We start from the raw sequence: 22,449 nt of genomic DNA on the forward strand, positions 1-22,449 counted from the left end.
GAGCCACAAAGGTAACGATATACTGAAGAGGTTTAGAAAACACAATTTAGAAAAGATTCCTAAAAGTGCCCTCTGAACAAAAAGAATGCCGATTCATCCACTTAGGACCTAAAACAGTGGTAAATGAATCTCATTTCAATGCTTTTTTGCTTTCAATGTTGTTTGTTTTTAAACAGTTGGTATGTATCTATGCAAATGACCAAGCAAGCGGCTTAGTCCAGGGATAAGAAAAAAAGGCTTCATGGAAGACAATATATTACTTACTTAAAAGGCAGGGCTATGATCATCCCTAGCTTTGGGTCTTTCTTTAATTCTCCCCTCAAATAGACATAATAGACTTATCTACAACGCAATATCTATGTGATGACTATATATCCAATTACTTGTGAAAAGCCTCTCATGTAGGTGGAAGACAAATCACTTTGTGAGTTTGGAGATTCACTGAGCAAAAGTAAATTCGGTCAAATCATGCCCTGTTAAGGAAAGGGAAGCCAATTTACCAAAATAATGCAAGGGACAAAGGAAGCATGAGAACAGGGAGACAAGGAGACAGGATAAAGTGAATTAACACTACGGCTTCCTTTAAAAAAGGTCCTCCAAATACAAATGAGTCTTGCTGGGGAAAAAATGTCAGAATGAGAACTCTCTGCGAGTGTGTGAGTCATATTGTAAACTGGACTATGCTTTAGAATAGATTTATATTGTTTAAATGTATATTATGCCCTCATCTGTTAACGTACTTTTATTTTCAACAGTTCTGTTCCCAATGATACTGAGGCTACCCTATACATTATTTCACTTTAACACAGGGCTTTCTTTATTAATTACCTTCTTTGCAATGGTTAAAATCAATAAGAAAAAAAAATACTCAATATATATATGTAAAGAAAGGTCATAGTCCTTGAAGGCTTAAGTAAATAAATCAGTGATATTGTCATTAATTTAACCATGAGAAAATTACACACACACACACACACACACACACACACACACACACATAAATGTGAAGTCTGGAGCCTGGACCAATTTCTGACTCCCAAAATGCAGGTCCATGGCTTTAATGATTGACATCAAAATAGTGGCAGTTTCAGACATCGGAGGACGGGTGCAGAGCTCCCTTGAGAGTGGAAAGCAGGTCCGAGTGTGGCTTTCTCATTAGTGCGCAAGGAGAGGCACATTCGCAGGAGAAATGCCTGTTTTGTTAGCGGAGAGAAATGGGGATCCTTAGCCCTCCCTGCCAAAGAACTTGAGGGTCCTGGATTCTGACTGAATCTATATCTTGGAAATTATTGATGATAATGATGATGTCCTTTGAATTTCTCCACTGTTTTGAGCAGAGTTCTGCTTATAAGAAATCAACAAACATATGCTCATGGATTGAATGTACTAGCAGTGCTACCTGTGGTCATTAAACTTGAGTTATTACTGTTCACTGATGCACGGTTCATTCATACTTTTTGCTGCTGACTTGCCATTTTTCTTTATTGTCTCAGCTTGCACCTCCTCCTCCAACTTTCATTGCTCATTTTCCCTTTCTTTCTTCTCACCTTTGATATTTCAGTTAATCATGTCAGTTAATCACTGAGACCCAGAATCTGCTATTAATAATTTATAGTGTCTGAATAACTGGCAGATTTTACTTTGGCAGTGAGTCTCTACATATTGAGAGACTGGATATACAAGTACACGATGGCCAGTCCATACATGAGAATAGAACTCTGACCCACAACCTCTTCAGCAAAAAGCCTGGGAAGTCAAATTACCACCATTGCCACCATCAGCCCAGAATGGTCCCCTTCTTCCAACTTAGGGTCAACCAGGGAAAGCCAAATAAGCTCCCCAAACCAATCACAGAGGATACCTCGCTTCTCCTAGCCTGACTCCAGCTTTCTCATGCCCACACCTCCACCCAGAACACACTAGAAGACTTCCCCCTTTTCCACTGTAAAGCTTCCCTCCTCCCCTCCTTCCCTCTGGGTCTCCTTGCTATTGGAAGTTCTACATAAATAGCCTCTGCTTGTTCTCACTTGGATGGTCTTCGTTTATTTCCACAATATTACCTTTTCCAGTATTTATATTTGAAACTTCTAGTTTCTAATTTACAAAAGAGTGTTTCACTTCTGCTTAAAAAACAAGTCAAGCACCCTGGTCAGTTTGGCTCAGCGGTTGGAGCGTCAGCCTGTGGACCAGGGAATCCTGGGTTCGGTTCCTGCTAGGGGCACGTACCAAAAAAAAAAAAAAAAAAAAAAAAAGTCAAGCATAACCAAACAATGAGGGGAAAATTATTTGAATTCTTGAGAAATACTTGAGCCAGGTCATGGTCCAGCTCTCATTTCTATAGACAATTTACCAAGATTTGCTGATAGAAAAAGATCAGGTGGTCCTGGCCGGTTTGGCTCAGCGGTTAGAGCGTCGGCCTGTGGTCCAGAGAGACCCTGGTTCGGTTCCCACTAAGGGCACGTACCTTGGTTGCAGTTTGTCCCCAGCCCTGGTTGGGTCGTGTGGGTGGCAACCACTCGATGTGTCGCTTTCACGTTGATGTTTCTCTCTCTTTCTCTCCCTCTCACTCTATCTGAACAAAATATCGAAAAATGTCCTCGGGTGAGGATAAAAAAAAAAAAAAGAAAAAGAAAAAGAAAAAGATCATGTGGACCTTTTTGGAAACTACCCAAACTCTGGTTTACTGAAATGAGTTTGCTAAATAGGTGCTCTTCATCTCTTGCATATCAATCATAAAAGGAAGACAGTTCCTTTTCTGCCCTCTGCTCCAAAATGTGCACCAACTTCCTTCTAGAAATATATTATGTAAAAGTTTAGGTTGTCACCATAGATGAAGAAACTGAAGCTCAGAGGATTGAAATGATTTAACCAAAAGCCAGCGCTGATAGGTACCAGATTCCTGGTGTGAATCCAAACTTGCTCTGACTTTAAAGACCGTCTGCTTTTCTCTCTATCACACTAGCTCATATAACCACCCCTCTTTTTGTCTCTCTTATATGGGTAATTATCACTTCTTTGTGACCATTATTTGAAGGATTCAGAATGAAGATGCTCAATACAGGTTTAGTGGATGACTAAAGGAAACATTTTTTGTTTTATTTTAGTTTTAGATTTAAAAATCTGCAAAGATAGGAACATCTTCTTACTTTATAAACCCTACAACAATTCACAGTCTATGCCTGGCCTTTCTAATAGTAATTACCACCCTAGTGTTTTAATACAACTAAAATCTAGATGCAGTACTGCCATTTGTAACAAATTGCCCAAACTATATCCAAACTGCATGCCTCCAAAGATACCTCACTGATTGTGAAGTCATAGGCTGATTGTATACATGTTTATTCCAGTCATTCTTACTTTAAGTGAGTTAGAAGAATCTAGTCAAAAGTGTACTAATGATTATTGTCATGAATCACTGATCAAAAGCCTGGGAGAGGCAGAATATCCTCAACACAAGCTGGAAATATAACTGCATACTTTTCCTTGAGAAGTCGAGAAAAGGAAAAAAGGTTGATTAAAAGGTAAATTTTATTCTATAATATTTAAAAATAAAGAAAATGGAATGTGTACAAAGAGAAAATTGAAAGTTGAAACAAAAAAGTCATAGAAAAATACTGTGGTGGTATTGGTTAATTTTTTTTAAATGAAAATATTGAAATGAAATTAAAATTATAAAGTTGATTATGTATTAATGCACACAGAAGACCTTTACTTGTTTACCTGCTCAAAATATACAATGACCAACCATACATTGTGCAAGGTCAAGTGCACTTGAGCCTTAGATTGGCTTCATCACAAAAGCCATAAGTTTGATTATACATCCCTTCCACCCCAAGGAAACAGTTGAACTGACAGGAATTTTACAAATATTTCAACCTGTTCCAAACCTATGAGAAAATGCTTTTAATAATATCAGCCTTGTTGGTACCAGTTAGGCTATTATCTTTCTTAAGAAAAGGATTAAGAAAAAGATGTGCAGCCTGGCTGGTGTCGCTCAGTGGTTGGGGGTCGACCCATGCACTAAGAGGTCACCAGTTTGATTCCTGATCAGGGCACATGCCCAGGTTGTGGGCCAAATCCCCAGTGGGGGGCATGCAGGAAGTGGCCAATCGATGTTCTCTCTTATTGATGCTTCAATCTCTCTCTCACTTTCCCTTCCTTCCTTTTTCTCTAAAATCAATATAGAAAAAATTTTTTTAAAGAAAGAAAAAGATTTACATAAGATTAGAATGTCAAATATTTTTAGTAACTGAAAATAATGAAAAACTTTAATTTTAATCAATTCATTATGCCTTAACTAGTATCTGAAAATGTTACTGAAAGTACATAATAATAACATCCTTAAATGTATATAAAATGCTATCCCATTGCACATTTATAACCATATTACATTATTTTATTCTCCAAGATTCAGCAAAATATATGCAAAAATATTACTATAATTTGTGTGTGTGTAGATCATGGAAATTAGTGGCTGGCTTAAGGTTACATAGTCAGTGACAGAGTCAAATTAGGGCTTTTGTTTCTCTAAGGATTTTGCCTCTATTGCCTACTGAGTTCAATGTGACCACTCTGAAATATTCAGTATAGCATTAATTTAAATTCCATGTTTTTACATACAGTAAATAGATTTAATTTTTGTATAATTGTCACTACTGATTATAATTAATATAATTGTATTTATAATATACTATAACAATATTTTTCGAACTTCTCTGAAGAAAACAGAATGGAAGAAAAAATGCAATCCTCAGATCCAACTCAGACCTGCTGAATAAAAACATCCAACATTGAAGTTTAGTGATCTATACATTAATAAGTTCCCAAGGGGATACTTAGCTCTAGGGAAACTGGGAACCAGTCATTTAGATCAATTATAAAATAATCTAATAGCTCCAGTAGGTACATTTGTAAGTATGGAATTATCAAACATGTTTTAAGATAACGTTGTATACAGAATGATAGAATTCACATATCAAAAAGCAAAAACTTTCACCAAATTATAATTATGCCTTATAAGAGATTTTAAAAGGTTCAAAAGAGAGAGATTAGGATGGTGAAGACATGAAAACTTTACAGAATGAAAAACAGTAAATGAAATTGTGACGCTTAAGAGGGAAAGCTAGAGTTTCATACCCGTCTTAAAGTATTTGAAGAACAATCCTGAGATAAAGAGAGAGAATTGTACTCATTAGCTAAAGGTGACCACATATTAGTTGCTAAAATAGATATTACAGGAATGAATGAGCAATTGAATTAATAGAATCAGTGGGTAGAAGGAAAGTAAAGGATAGACGTTACAGGGAAATAAATATTATTTTAATGTAAAGACATGCTGTCTTGTCAAGAGACATGCTGTCTTGTCAAGAGCTATCCACAGAGGTTCAAATCAGCAAATTATCTTTCTTGGTTGGATTGAAAAAAAATCAGACAACAGTTATTTTTTTCTTTCAATATTATTGAAAAGAGAGGCGACAGTTCTTATGAGATTATACACCTTGCAAAAAGCTAGCCTTTTTTTTTTTTTTTTTTTTGTAACAACATCTAGCTACAAAACCAAGCCTTCAAAGTAGTATTCTTTTTAATTCTCATCAAATGTTGAAACAAATTTTTAACACATGGAAGCAATTCCAGAATGCAAGCTGTTCTGGGAAAGAAAATGTCAAATATTTTTCAATTAAATATGTATTTCCAACTGTTTCTAGCATGAGCAAACCAATACTTACAATAATAATGCTGTAGCTTACTGTTTGTCTACTCTCATTTAGGAACTGCGCTGACAGTTTTATATATCTCTAACACCAATACCAAACCAGGTCTAGCACAACCCAGGAACTTGGTATAGTGTATAAACTCCCTTGAGTTTAGGGAGGTTAGGGAGTTTACTCCGTGCCACACACATATTAATTTGTGAAGCAGGGATTAAATCTGTGTCTGTCTTATTATTTTTTATCATATGCTATAACTTAGGTTATTTTTTTTCCCCTGCAGAAAGTCTTCCTTCTACTGTTGCTTTTCTGAATTGAATTGGTGTCATCATTTTGTATTGCCTAATCAACATCCTTCAGTAGGCAAATAATACAAAATTTATAGCAAAATAAATCTCAACAGTTTCATCTGCATTAAATGAGATCTGAAAATACATAAAAATTGAGCAAGTGCTTTTATTAGGAAAGTGCTATACTGAAATACCATTGTCATTTTTGTAAAATGCATACCAATGAGAAAATTTAAAATATGATAGCAGACTTTCTTTGAGAAGGGATTTTTTTAGAGTAAGAATATAAACTGGTAATGGAACTTATGCAGGAAAGAATCAGTGAAGCACTGAATTCAGTATGATAAATAGAGAGGTTTGTAGATAGCTACCAGAATATGCAATAGCAAGATTTTATCCAATAATTTTAAAAATCATTAATATGGAAGAATAAAAAGTATGTCAGTTATAAAATATGGAAAATCCTGTAGAAGACAGGGATCACGTAAGTATTAAAAACATAATCAGCAGAGAACAAATTTTGATTAATTCAATGGGGTCTGTGTTTTGATAAAGCTGGGAAAGAATGGGGGTAACAGTTTTTTTGACATAAGAATACCCGCGCATTAGAAATAGTCTTGCTGTTTGCACATCATGTCCTAAAAATGTCAAACAGTCTCTCTGTCTATACTGCCCTGCCCCAACAAAGCTACTTTCATGGTGCTTGGAAGCCAGAAAACTTTAATCAATTCAAAGGGTTGTAGTGAAAATACATGGAAAGGCACTCAGCAAGGAAAGCAGATAATTTTGCCTGCATTAAACTCAGTTGCTACTGATCTTGTTTCAGCCTTCTTTAATTAAAAAAAAAAAAAAGGTAAGCTTTCTTTGAATAAATATTCAGAACTGGAATTGTTGGGTCATATGGTAGATCTATTTTTAGTTTTTAGTTTTTTTAAGGACACTCCATCCTGTTTTCCATAGTGGCTACGCCGACTTGAAATCCCACCAATGGTGCACAAGGCTCCCCTTTCCTTCACGTCCTCGCCAGCACGTTATTTGACGTTTCAGTCATAGCCATTCTGACTAGGTGAGGTGGTATCTCATTCAAAGACACGTGCACCCCTATGTTCATTGCAGCTATTTACAATAGCCAAGATATAGAAGCAACGTATATATATAATCTCGCATACACATACATAATTATCTCAGTAAAAAACAGGAATGAAATCTTGCCATTTGCAACAACATGGGTGAACCTAAAGGTATTATGCTAAGGAAATAAGTTAGACAAGAAAGACAAATACTGTATGAGTTCACTTACATGTGGAATTTAAAACAACAAAACAAATAAAAACACAACAATAACAGACCATAAAAACAGAGATCAAACTTATGGTTGCCAGAGGGAAGGGTGGTGATGAGACAAATGGAAGAGGTGAAGGGGAACATAGTCAATAATATTCTGTTAACATAAATTGCATTGTACGGATGGTTACTAGACTTAATGTGGTGATCACATGTAAGGTATGCCAATGCCAACTCACTATATTGTACACCCGAATCTAATATAATATTTTATACCAACTATACTTAAATAAAAATAAAAGATTTTAGCACTGGAACAAACAAACAAAAACTGTTGAGAATCCTCAATGTAGTATTCAAAAGCAGAATCCTCAGTAATTCAAAGAACAGCAAGATTACAAGTAGTTTCTGTAATGTCAAAAAATGACAATAGGGAATTTTTTGCCTACACCACCCAGGATACCTGACCCTCCTTTATGGTTCCTCCACTCGCTTGCCTCTCCTTAGTCTGTCTATGGGGCTAACTCCATAGAGAAATAAGTCGAATGTTGGAACATTCAAGAGGAAGTAAGATTTTTTTAAACAAGATAATTGTATCAGTGATATATTGTTGTGTAATGAGTAAATGACTCAACATTTAGCATCTTAAAGTAATAAACGTTATCCCACAGAGGTTGTGAGGGTCAAGAATCCGAGAATGCTTAGTTGGGTGATGCTGCTCAGGGTTTCTCCTAAGGTTGCAGTTAAGCTGCCTCTGAAGACTTAAATGGGGTTGGAGAAGGTACTTCAACCCCCATTCTTGTGGTTGCTGCCAGGAGGCATCATTGATCTCCCTCTTCTTGCATCTTACTATAAGCAGTGAGAGAATCAGGGAACACTTTTAACACGTTGCTTGGAAATGTCCGCTAGTTCACTCAGTTACTATAGGCAACACTGTCACTACAGTTTTCTGCCTCTACAGAGCAAGGTTCCCCTTTCCTCAAGTTTCTAAATTTACCTTCCTTTCCTGCAAGCTCTTGCTAGAAGCCTTATTAAAGGCCACATGGCATTAAGGCTTTGACTAACACCTTTAAGGGCAACATTTAAGTAGTCGGGAGAGAACCACACAGCTCTTCCTGGGAAGAGCATTTCAATTAGAGGAAGCAGAAGGTACAAATGCACTGAAGGAGGTCCTCAACATTTTGAAAAAAATAGCACTAAGGCCAGTATAGCTGCAGGAAAATGAATGAGGGAGAAAGCAGTATGAGCAGGAGGAAAGAGTAGTTTGATCATTTCGGGTCTTACAGGCTGCTGCAAACATTTTGAATTCTCTTGGATTGAGGTAGGGACATGATGGAGGAAATGCTTAAATTATAAAAGATTCACCCTGGCTGCTATATGGAGTACAACTCTGGTGTGTCTGTGTGTATCTGTGTGATGGTGGTGGTATGCAGGTAGACCAGAAAACCAGTCCAAGTGCAAGATGATGGTATAAGCTTGGCTCATAACAGTGGAATTGGAAAAAAAATGTTGGATTTTGAATATATTCTAAAAATGAACCATAGGATTTGAAAGAATTGAGGCTCTATTTAAATTTTAAAATGAATTCTGAATAGTATTCAAATGCACAGATACTCTTAATAATATTATTTTTGAATAAATACTCATCAATATAACGTAAAAAGACAGCAAATGTTAGAAGCAGCCAAATACATTGGAATTTGAAATGAGAAGGGGATAAAAACAACTGAAGAAGATATTTTCTGCATCTAAATCTTTTTTAAATGTTCATTTCTCTCTCTTTTTTTCTTTCAAAGAATAGTTTGATTTTCAGAGAAAGAGAGAAACATCAATCAGCTGCTTCCTGCAGGCCCCAGACTAAGGGTCCAGCCTGCAACCTGGGCATGTGCCCTTGACCAGTAATTGAACCAGCAACCTTCTGGTGCACGGGACTACACCCAACCAACTGAGACACACTGACCAGGGCTTAAATGTTCATTTCTAATAATGTAGTATGTGTTTGTAGAGCCAGTTTATCCATTCAACATCTAAATGGTTCTAGAGGTCATTCCATCACCATTTTGGAAATCACTCCTCATTCCTTTTGTAATCACTTACAGAAAGCAAGACACTCTTCTTAGTGCTTAGGGTATAGAGTTCACCAAAGAAGCAAATATTCCTACCCTCTTTTTTTTTTTTTTTATCCTCACCCAAGGATATTTTGACATTTATCTTCAGACAGAGTGGGAGGGGAGAGAGAGAGAATGAGAGAGACAGAGAGAGACATCGATGTGAGAGAGCCACATCAATTGGTTGCCACCCGCATGACCCCAATCATGGCTGGGGACAGAACCACAACAGAGGTACATGCCCTTGGCTAGAATCGAACCCAGGACTCTTTGGTCCACGGGCCGATGCTCTAACCTCTGAGCCAAACCAGCCAGGGCTATTCCTACCCTCTTGAAGCTTTCCTTCTTGCGGACTCATAATACATACTACCAGGAAATTGATGGCAAATCATAATTCTATAACTTTTAAGACTTCAGTCATTAGCATTTTGTTGTAAACCAAAAGTATGCATTTGTAGAATATTAGATTATATTTATGATAAGTATATTGTTGGTCCTTTCTGCTTTATAGCTAAAGTTTGAGGTTGAAGTATAAGTTAAAGTTATGCATTCCACAGATAACTCAAATTCAAAATCAGGTTTGAACATGAAAGTTTTATTGCACTTTTCTTTATTCATATTTAAGTGAACTGGTTATACTATATCCTAAAATATGTAGACCTAAAGGAAATTCTGACTGATGAAAATGGCAGATTACACCTGATAATTAATTGAGTAGTTCTAGACAAATACCTTGGTGGCTGTGCTTATCAGATAAGAAATGACTAAATCACTAAAACTGTACTTCAGTAGTAAACCTTCCAATGGTTGCTAGTGCATAGATGACCTTACCATTAACTATGGCTTCAAAAATGTATTTGGGAACAGCTACCTTAAATGTATAAGGGCAAAGAATCTGTGGAACCTGAGACATTCTGACTAAGAAAATTGATGGTTTGGAAACAGTATTTCAAAGACAAATACAAAGTAAATAGCAGTATAGTTTCTATCCCTTTAATCATTATTGTACTGAATATCTAATAGCATTACTTTAAATTATATCTTAAGGTAGAAGTGACATAGAACAGATCCCAGGTATGAAGAAGCCCTCAATTTCTCTACGTATAGCATTGGACCACTGACCTCATCTGTCCCACCAGTCCATTATAGATCTATTTATATCCTAACCCTGTGTAAAAAGAAACTTTATTTAGTCATTGACAATTATTCCCCAGCACCTCCAGTCATCCTTCACCTATGGGTAGTCTTTCATATGTACCTTTAAATATTGTTATGACTTCTAGTACTGTAATTTATCTCCATTGTCCATGAGGTACGACCAGCCATGAGTATCTATCAGTTGATCATTAGATTTGCAAGGAAACTTGTCATTTCGATTGTAAATATAATCTAAGTGGTATTTGAGATTGTTCAGGGAATGGAATAGGACCTGATAAAGTGGTTTTTTTGTTTTTGTTTTGTTTTGTTTTATCCTCACCCGAGGACATTTTTCCAATTTTTGTACAGATAGAGTGGGAGGGAGAGAGAGGGAGAGAGAGAGAGAGAAACATCGACGTGAAAGGGACACATCGAGTGGCTGCCACCTGCACGACCAACCAGGGCCGGGGACAAACTGCAACCGAAGCACGTGCCCTTAGCGGGAACCGAACCCGGGTCTCTTCGGACCGCAGGCCGAGGCTCTAACCGCTGAGCCAAACCGGCCAGGGCCTGATAAAGTGTTTTTAATGTTAGGCATCATTATTTGATGGAACACAAATACATTGTAAATCTTGCTCCAATGATCAAAGTAGTATCGATCTTTAGATCTTATACAAAACCAGCACTATTGTTGCAAAATATGCATGAAGAATGGCTAGATGCTACACTTTTTAAGGGAATATGTTGCTTGGAGGCTAAAGATTACTTTTAATATAGGAGTCCAGGGCATTTATTACAATACCTTAGTCCTTAGTCGATGACTTCACACTGATTCTTAGGAACAAATTAATAATGGGATATTTTAGGTGGTATGCTAGTGAAAATGGAAGCTTCAAATTCACATTTAATTGACATTAATAATACTGAGTTAATGCTATTTATCAGGTACTGTGCTAAGTACTTTCACAGGTTACCTAATTTAGTCCCAACAAGCAGGTATGATTTAGTCCTATTATTCAAAGAGTGAGACAACTGAGAGAGATAAAATAACTTTCTTGAAGCATCACAGGCTGGCTGCAGATTCAAGTTTTATACTCAGTCCAGTATTCTCTGTCACACCACACAGACCCACTTGTTATTCTGCAAGGAGGATTCATGCCCTTAACCTTTAGTCTGAAACTACTCTGGTAGTTATCATTAGAGACAACCTGCTAATCCTATTGTTTTCTGGGTTATTGTTTTTAGAATGCCATTTTAGTCTGGTGATTATTGAGGAGAGGGCAAAAAGAAGCACAGTTAGTGATTCAAAATCTTCAACATTCTTACATATAAAGCTTCACTTATAAATGGTAGATTTTTGTTTCAATTTCTTAGGAGTTTGAACAAAAGCCAAGATTGGAGCTCGCTTTTTCTCAAATTGAGTTTCATTAAATTATCTCTTGTCTTCATTCTGTCATGTAATGACCTGAAATTATAAATAGTACTAATATGATTGCCCCTGTTAACTTTGATATACACATGACGACTAAAACCAACCTAAATTAATTAAACAAGTTTTAATTCGATTTTTAACCTTTTAAGCAGCCTAACAGAAGAGAGAAGATCTAATTTGGAAAACAGAGATGCCCAGGATGCCAAATCAAATTCAATCCATGTAACAAGTCAGATATTAACTTGACTGGAGACACATTTCTATGGACCAATTTATGCTCTAAAGAGAGATAAAAATGTTAACTTTGCACCTTAGAGACTTAAAATTAGAAAATGTTTGTTGAGAGACCGAGGAACCTGGGTTCAAGCTCAGTGGATAATTCATCTGCTCTGGGGTACGGACTTATTTTCTATGAGAAACCATTCAGCTTTCTTTTCTTTACTTTTATTTATATTCACTTGTATGTCATTCTCTACACCATGCTTGGTGGGAAGATTTTATTGGAGGTAGCGCTGGAGGTTATGAATAGAACTTAATAAAGTGTTTTGAGATACTCAAAAAGAAAAGAAAATGTGGTCTATTAATAAAAGTATTAATGATGATGATAATATCAACATTTACTGAATGTTTACTATGTACCAGACCCTATTCTAAGTTATTAAATACAGCAACTTATTTAGTATTTGTTGCAACCCCACAAGACGGGTGACTATTATCACTTCTAATTTAACAGTGAGGAAAATAAGTGACACTTTTCCAGGTTAACTGAACCCAATTAATGCTAGAGGCATTGTTCTCTATTTTTAGTTGTTTGCCATGATCCAGTAGATCCACTTATTCAATAAAGTTCTGCTGAGAGTTGATTCTAGAGGTACAAACATAAACATGACATATAGCCTTACCTCAAAGGGCTTAAAATTAAACAGGAAGCAAATCTAAGAAGTTACAAGTCCTACGTATAAACAAACTGCAGAGTATTGTTATAGTCCACAGGAGGGACAGATAACACGGTCTGAACACTCACAGAGAGCATGACAAACATGTATTAATTTAAAAATACATTATATGTCTAACAGTAACATATTATGCAGGAGACTAAAGTAAAGTAAGGTAATAGGGAGGTCCTAGGTGAATAATGGTGGGGCAATTTTAAGTAGGAAGACCAAGGGGAAAAAGATCCCAGAAAATAAAAATATTTGAATAAAGATCAAAAAGTGATGAGGGAAAGGGGCATTCCAATATCTAGAGAAATGCCAATTTCATTGGAGAAAAAAGGGAAAACAATTCCAAAGGCCGTGAGGCAGAGTAATTCCTCATATGTTGACAAAATATCAAGGAGGCTGAGTGGTTGGAGGGATGTGAGTGAGGAAGAGAGTTCTAAGAGATGAGGTCAGAACAGCAATGGAAGTACCGATCTTCATACGGATTTATCTGTAGGCTTTTGTAAGTTTTTCTTTTCTTTATCATTGTTTACTTTTGCTTAGGAGTGAGATGAGGAGTCATCAGAAGGCTCTGAGCAAAGGTTTAAAATAATTTGTGTTCCATTTTTAAAGTTCATTTTATCTGGTGCATTAAATAAGAATTGTAGGGACGTAGGGAGAAGGCTAGGATATAAGTCAGACCAAAAGTCAGAGTGATGAAATATGGAAGGGGGTCTGTAGAGATTAAGGGTCAAGGATTTTGGGAGGGATACAATAAAAATAAATCAAGGATCATTCTAATTTACACATTAATGACAAGATGATTAAATATAACTGCAAATAATCAATATAATAAAAAATACTTTATCTTGCTTTATGCTTGGTCATTTCTATTGCCAAAAAACTCAGTTAATATTACTTAGGATAAGCTCATTCCTTTTTTTGCCTCCTGAACTCAATAAATTTAGTTAATACCATTGCTACAAACTATATTCTATCTGAAGTAACTAAAATTTTGCTTTTTTTTTTTTTATTAAACATGTTTTTTATTAATTCTTTTAGAGAGAGAGGATGAGGGAGAGAGATGGAAACATAGATATGAGATAAATCAATTGGCTGCACCCTGCATGCCCCTTACTGGGGATCAAGCCTGCAACCTGGACATGTGCCCTGACCAGGAATTGAACTGGAACCTCTCAGTCCACCGGATGACACTCAATCCATTATGCCACACCAGCCAGGCTAAAAAGGTGTTATTATATAGGTATTTGTTAAAATATAGATATTCATGTTAAAAAAAATGAGTGTTGATCCTTCTCCCATGTCATATACCATGACTAACTTAAAATGGAACGCGGATACAAATGTGAAATTAAAACAATAAAACTTTTAAAAGAAAATATAAGAAAAAAAATCTTTACAACCTAGAGGTAAGTGAACATTTCTTCAATAAGTCTCAAAAAAGCAAAACTATTTAAAAACCAATGACTTGAACTTTTTCAAAATGGAAAAGACTTGTACATCAAAAGACAGCATTAACAAAAGAAAAGACAGAAATGTTAGAAATAGAATATATATAATCTCAATCCTTCCAGTTCTCTCATACACACACACACACACACACACACACATACACACATATACATATATATATCTATATTCCATATTTCTGTCATATATGTAGATATACATGAGAGAAATATGGGTATATATATTGATATATATTGATTATATTCAATATAATTTTATATAAAATAAATAAGAGCCCTTAAGCCATATAAAAACAATCAACTTAACATAAAATAAGGTAAATGTTTATATAGATACTTCAGTAAATAAGATATACAAATAATAAGCATATAAAACGATGTATAACAATATTCATTGCCCAAAAATACAAATTAAAATCTTAATGAGATATTACTGTATAATTCATACAACTAGTAAGACGGTTAAAATTTACAAAAAATCCCAGACAATACCAATTATTGACAATGATGTGGATTGATGGAGCCTCTCATACCTTGATGGTAGGAATGTAAAATGAGATATCAATTTTGGAAAATAATTTTGACATTTCTCATAAATTTAAAGAAAAAAGCTCCCAAAAAAAGTAAATGTACTCAAAGAGTTGGTACATGAATATTCTTTGCATCTTTACTCATTATAATTAAAACCTGGAAACAATCCAAATATTCATCAACAACTGAATAGAATAATTATGCTGTATTCATACAATGAAATACAATTCAGCCATAAATAGATATGAAATACTTATACATACAACAATATGAATGAATCCCAAAAACATGCTGGTTGAAAGAAACCAAACACAGAGGTTAACATGCTGTGAAATTTCATGAATATGACTCTGACTTTGGGTAATAAACTCACAATGCAATATATACATGATGTTTTATAGAATTGTACAGTTGAAACCTATATAATTTTATTAACCAATGTCACCCCAATAAATATAATTAAAAAAAGACACAGAAAGATTAATTTATACTAGCAGAGTGCAGATTAGGGTTTACCTGGGTTTGTGGTGTGGGTAAAAAGATTGATTAGGAAGGACTTGTAGGGTTGCTAGGTTTAGCAAAACAAACAAAGAAAAATAAAAAAATAAAAACAAAAACCCAGAATTTCTAGTTAAATAAGAATTTCAGATAAAAAACTGATTTTTTTTTTTTTTTTTTTACCATGTCTCAAATTTTGCATAAGACATACTTAGTTTTTGAAATTTTGCCTGTCAAATACTCCCTTGTTTAGGGAGTGACCAATGCTTTCAGGACTCCTGCTAGGCCTTCAAATCCTTTCTCTTGTGTGTAGCTTGTTCTTCATCTACTACCATTGTGGGATTTATTTCATACCTTTAAAATCTCAGCTAAACTGAGAAATATATGTTTATTTAGCATCCCTACCTGATTTATACATCAAGATATTTTGTAGAATAACTAGCCTTAATATAATTTTTCTTAAGCTATATAAGGTTCATGTCCTTGGTAAAATAAAAACCTTCATCAACTTATTTACCTTTAGTGTTTTGAATCATAATATTAATTTTAAAATATGTAATTCTTATATGAGTAATTATAAAAATGAAATAAAATAGTTCTTTCTCCATTTCTATATGACTTACACAATCAATTCAATAATAGGAAAACTGCTTTAGAATTCTTTTGTAATTATTAATAAGTAAGGAAAACATTTAAACTCCTTATTCTTGGCACAGAGTCCAACAGCTTTGTGAACATTTTGTGACTGATTTGCCTCAAAATATCACTTTATGAACCATTTCAGAACAAATTAAAACAATGTTTTAAATTATAGTGATACTAAAATCTCATTGAGGACTGAAAATAAAGTATAGGACATGATTTTGAAATTATACTATTGCATTATTTATTCATTGTGACAGTATGTGTGCCAAACATTGCATATTCATCATTTATCTTATCTCTCTGAGGTGTCAAGTAAACAAAACTAAGATAAAACATACTGTGCACTTCATTTCTATACAGAACATTTTCCTGAAGGTCAAAAATATATTTTGGAGTATCTGGGAAGGCAGGTTTAAAAAGTAGTCTCAAAAATGAATATATCTGAGATTCCAAAATGGCAGCAGAGTGAATGGAAACTACACAAACCATCTCCCAGGACCAAACTGGACTTACAACTGAAATAAAGACAAATCATCAGGAAAAAGCAACGGAAAAGCAGCTTGCGAGGACCATATAACCACGGACACTGAATCGGTCCTGGTAGAATTGCAGAGGTGCAACAAGGGGGCTGGGAGCCCATGGATAGCAGCGGTGTTAGCTGTGAGCAGCGCCCTCAGGGTTAAACTCCCAAGCGTCTCCACAGTGCAGAGCCCGGACAGACGCTAAAATAGACACAGCCACTCACCTTGGGCTCCAGAACAGGGAAGGCAGACTGGATTGGACTGTGTGGGGACACTTGGGATTTGGAGGGTGCTCAATGCTTTTGCTGAGTTGCGGCCACACAGAACAGTGGTCATCTTACTCTTTCCCACGGCTCTGGGGAGAGGTAGGGCACCTCCCTTGGAGATTCAACCTTACCTGTTGGGCCATTAAAATGCCAATTGAGGCTCACTAACAACCAGCATCTGCCCCACCCTTGGGAAATCTCCTTATACTGAACACCTGAGAAAGGTTTTCATTCAACTGAGAACCCAAGGCTCTTCAAGTAACTTCAAATAATAGCCTCCAGGCAAAAAGCTAGACAATAACTGAACCATTCCTGGGCTTGCAACTCTACCCAGGAAAGTAAGACTTCACAGTGATGTTTAACATAGGTCCTCCCACGCTCATCCAAACCCAGTAGAGGGAGCCACAAACAGCAGAACACCAACACCCACAGGGAAAATTTGGCAGGCTCCAAAGCCCACTGTGATAGCCAAAACAGTGAAACAAAGAAACAAATCTCAAATGAAAGAACAAGAGACCTCTAACGAAGATGAGATAAATGAAACAGAGGTAAGCAAGTTAACAGAGCTAAGAATTCAGAGCCATAATCTTGAGGAAGCACAACAGGATGAATAAGAACATCAACACCATGAGTAAAGACATAGAACCATTGAAAATCAACCAATTGGAAATTAAAAACCACCAAGAAGAAATGAAGAATGACATAGCAGAAATAAAGAACACATTGGAAGGACTAAACAGCAGAATAGAGGAAGCTGAGGACGGATCAGTGAATTAGAAGACAGGGTAGAAAAAATCAACCAATCAGAAAACCAAAAGGAAAAAAAATTAAAAACCAGAAAGACAGCTTAAAAGAACTGTGGGACAACAGGAAATATAATAGTATTTGTCTCGTAGGACTCCCCGAAGAAGAAGAAAATGAGCAAGGGTTAGAGAATATATTTCAAGAAATAGTGACAGAAAATTTCCCTAATTTGGTGAAGGAAGAAGGCATTCAAGTTCAAGAAGCACAGAGAGCCCCAAGTAGGAAGAATCCAAACAGGCCCATGCCAAGACACATAGTAATTAAAATGATAAAAATTAAAGTCAAAGAGAGAATTCTAAAGGCAGCAAGAGATAAGCAACAGATTACCTACAAAGGAAACCCTATAAGGCTTTCAGCTGACTTCTCGGCAGAAACACTACAGGCCAGAAGGGAATGGCATGAGGTAATCAAGGTGGTGGAAAACAAAGATTTGAATCCAAGACTACTCTATCCAGCAAGGCTATCATTAAAAATAGAAGGTAAAATAAAGAGCTTTACAGAAAAAAAAAAAAAAAGAAAAAAAAAAGGCTAAGGGAATATATTAACACCAAACCAGCACTATAAGAAATGTTAAAAAAAACTGCTGTAATTAGCAGTAGAAATGGGAAGAAAAATAGAACCACACTAAACAAAAATGGCAATAAATAAGTACATATCAATAATCACCTTAAATGTAAATGGATTGAATGCTCCCATAAAAAGACACAGAGTAGCTGATTGGATAAGAAAGCATGACTCATATGTATGTTGTTTACAAGAGACCCACCTCTAAACAAAAGACTCACATAGGTTGTAAGTGAAGGGATGGAAAAAAATCTTCCCAGCTAACGGAAAGGAAAAAAACTGAGGTAGCAATACTCATATCTGATAAAATAGATTTTAAAATAAAGGCCATAACTAGAGACAAAGAAGGCCACTATATAATATTAAAAGGATCTATCTAACAGGAAGATATAACCATGGTAAACATATATGTACCCAATATAGGAGCACCAAAATATATTGAAAATCTTTTGGAGGACTTCAAAGAAGAAATCAACAGCAATACAATCATAACAGAGGACATCAACACCCTGTTGACATCACTGGATAGATCCTCTAGACAAAAAATTAGCAAGGAACCCTGGCTGGTTTGGCTCAGCAGATAGAACGTCGACCTGTGGTCCAGAGACCCAGGATCGGTCCCTGCTAGGGGCACATACCTCGATTGCAGTTTGTCCCCAGCCCTGGTTTGTCGTGTGGGTGGCAGGCACTTGATGTATCTCTTTTTTATTTTTTATTTTTTGTTCAGGTAGAGTAGGAGGGGGAGAGAGGAACAGAGAGAGAGAGAAACATCGATGTGAAGGGACACATCGAGTGGCTGCCACCCACACGACTGACCAGAGCCGGGGACAAACTGCAACCGAGGTACGTGCCCTTAGTGGGAACCGAACCCGGGTCTCTCGGGACCGCAGGCCGACGCTCTAACCGCTGAGCCAAACCGGCCAGGGCTGATGTATCTCTTTTGCATTGATGTTTCTCTCTCTCTCTTCCTCCCACTCGGTCTGAACAAAACAATGAAAACATGTCCTCGGGTGAGGATAAACAAACAAACAAACAAACAAACAAAAAATTAGCAAGGAAACAGAGACTCTAAATGAAACTCTAGACCAAATGGATTTAATAGATACCTACAGAGAATTACACCACAAAACTACAGAATTCACATTCTTCTCAAGTGGACATGGGACATTCTCAAAGATAGACCACATATTAGGGCACAAACTAAGTCTCTACAAGTTTGAGAAGATTGAAATCATATCAAGCATCTTCTCAGATCACAATGGCGTGAAACTAGAAATCAATTGCAACAAGAACATTCAAAGACATTCAAACACATGGAAGCTAAATAACATGTTATTGAACAATGAATGGGTTACCAAGGAGATAAAAGAAGAAATTAAAAATTTCCTGGAAACCAATGAAAATGAACAAACAACAGTACAAAATCTATGGGATGCAGCAAAAGCAGTTCTGAGAGAGAAGTTCATAGCACTACAGGCCTACCTCAAGAAACAAGAAAAATCTCTAATAGACTATCTAACCTCACAACTTAGAGAACTAGAAAGCAAACAAAAAGAAAACCCCAGAGCTAGTAGGAGGAAGGAAATAATATAAGTCCGAGCAGACATAAATGACATAGAGACCAAAAAACAATTCAAAGGATTAATGAAACAAAGAGCTGGTTTTCCAAAAGATAAACAAGATTTATGGACCCTTAGCTAGACTCACCAAGAAACAAAGAGAGAGAACCTAAATACACAAAATCAGAAATTAAAGAGAAGTAACAACTGACACAAAGAAATACAAAGGATTGTTAACAAAGGCCATGAATAATTATATGGCAACAAACTCAACAATATAAGCAAAATGGACAAATTTCTAGAAACACATAGTCTCCCAAAACTGGACTAGGAAGAGATAGAAAATTTGAACAGACCAATAACAACTAAGAAAATTGAAGATGTAATCAAGACTCTCCTAGCAAATAAAAGCCCAGGCCTGGATGGCTTCACAGGGGAGATTTACTGAACATTCAAAGAAGAACTAACACCCATTCTTTTCAAACTATTTCAAAAATTTGAAGAAGGAAGACTCCCAAACTCGTTTTATGAAGCCTGCATAATTCTAATTTCAAAACAAGAAAAAGACTCTACAAAGAAAGAAAACTACAGGCCAATATCCCTGATGAACATTGATGCCAAAATCCTGAACAAAATACTAGCAAATTTAATCCAGCAATACATAAAAAAAATTATTCACCATGACCAAGTGGGATTCATCCCAGGGATGCAAGGCTGGTACAATATTCACAAATCAATAAATGTGATACACCACATAAACAAAATGAGGAATAAAAAATACATGATCATATTAATAGACGCAGAAAAGAGCCTTCGACCAAATCCAGCATCCATTTCTGATAAAAATGCTCTGCAATGTGGGAATAGAGGGATAATATCTCAACATAATAAAGTCCATATACGAAAGACCTACAGCCAACATCATACTCAATGATCAAAAACTAAAACATTTCACTTAAGAACAGGAACAAGACAGTGATGCCCACTTTGGTCACTCTTATTTAACAGTACTGGAAGTCTTAGCCACAGAAATCAGACATGAAGATAAAATAAAAGGGATCCAAATTGGAAAGGAGGAAGTGAAACTGTCATTATTTGCAGATAACATATTATACATAGAAAACCCTAAAGACTCCATAAAAAATGTACTAGACTTAATGAATGAATTTGGCAATGTAGTAGGATACAAAATTAACGTAAAGAAATCAATGGCATTCTTATACACCAGTGATAAACTCACAGATAGAGAAACTAAAAATACAATCCCATTTACCATTGTGGTGAAAAAATTAAGATACCTAGGAATAAACTTAACCAAAAAATCAAGGACCTATTTGTAGAAAAATTATAGGACATTGAAAAAAAATAGAGGAAGATATAAAAAAGTGGAATTGGAAGAATTAACATCATTAAAATGTCCATACTACCCAAAGCAATCTATAGATTCAATGCAATCCCCATCAAAATGCCAATGACATATTTCACAGAACTAGAACAAATACTTCAAAAGTTCATATAAAACCACAAAAGACCCCAAATATCCACAGCAATCTTGAAAAAGGACAAAGTAAGTGGGATCACAATACTGGATTATCAGGTTATACTACAAAGCTATTGTCATCAAAACAGCCTGGTACTGGCACAAGAACAGGCATATAGACCAGTGGAACAGAACAGAGAACCCAGAAATAGACCCAATTAATATTTGACAAAGGTGGCAAGAGCATACAATGGAATAAAGACAGCCTCTTTAATAAATGGTATTGGGAAAATTGGACAGCTATGTGCAAAAAAATGAAACTAGACCATCAACTTACACCACACACAAGAATAAACTCAAAATGGATAAAAGACTTAAATGTGACTCATGAATCAAAAAAAATCCTAGAAGAAAATGTAGGCAACAAAATTTCAGACATCATACGCAGCAGAATTTTCACTGATACATCACCTAAGGCAACAGAAACAAAGGAAAAAATGAACACATGGGACTACATCAAACTCAAAAGCTTCTGCACAACAAAAGAAACAATCATCAAAATGAAAAGGCAATCCACTGTATGGGAGAGCATATTGCCAGTGATACATCAGATAAGGGATTAATTTCCAAAATATATAGAGTACTCATACAACTCAACAAAAGGAAGACAAAGAACCCAATTAAACAATGGGTAGAGGACCTAAACAGATACCTCTACAAACAGGATATACAAATGGCCAAGAGACATATGAAGAAATGCTCAACATCACTAATCATCAGAGAGATGCAAATTAAAACAACAATGAGGTATTACCTCACACCTGTCAGAATGGCCACCAACAACATATCATCAAACAAGTGTTGGTGAGGGTGTGGAGAAAAGAGGAATACTGCTGGTGGGAATGCAGACTGGTGCAGCCACTATGGAAAACACTAATGGTGTTACCTCAAAAAATCAAAAATTGAATTGCCATTTGACCCAGTGATCCCACTTCTAGGAATATACCCTAAGAAGCCTGAAACACCAATAGAAAGAATATATGTACCCCCATGTCCGTTGTAGCACTATTTACAATAGTTATGATCTGGAAACAGCCCAAATGTCCATCAGTAGACGAATGGATTAAAAAGCAGTGGTACAGCCCTGGCTGGTTTGGCTCAGCGGTTAGAGAATCGGCTTGTGGTCCAGAAAGACCCGGGTTCGGTTCCCGC

This window comes from Molossus molossus, unplaced genomic scaffold (genome assembly GCF_014108415.1).
Source record: "Molossus molossus isolate mMolMol1 unplaced genomic scaffold, mMolMol1.p scaffold_m16_p_15, whole genome shotgun sequence".
NCBI classification, from domain to species: Eukaryota; Metazoa; Chordata; class Mammalia; order Chiroptera; family Molossidae; genus Molossus; species Molossus molossus.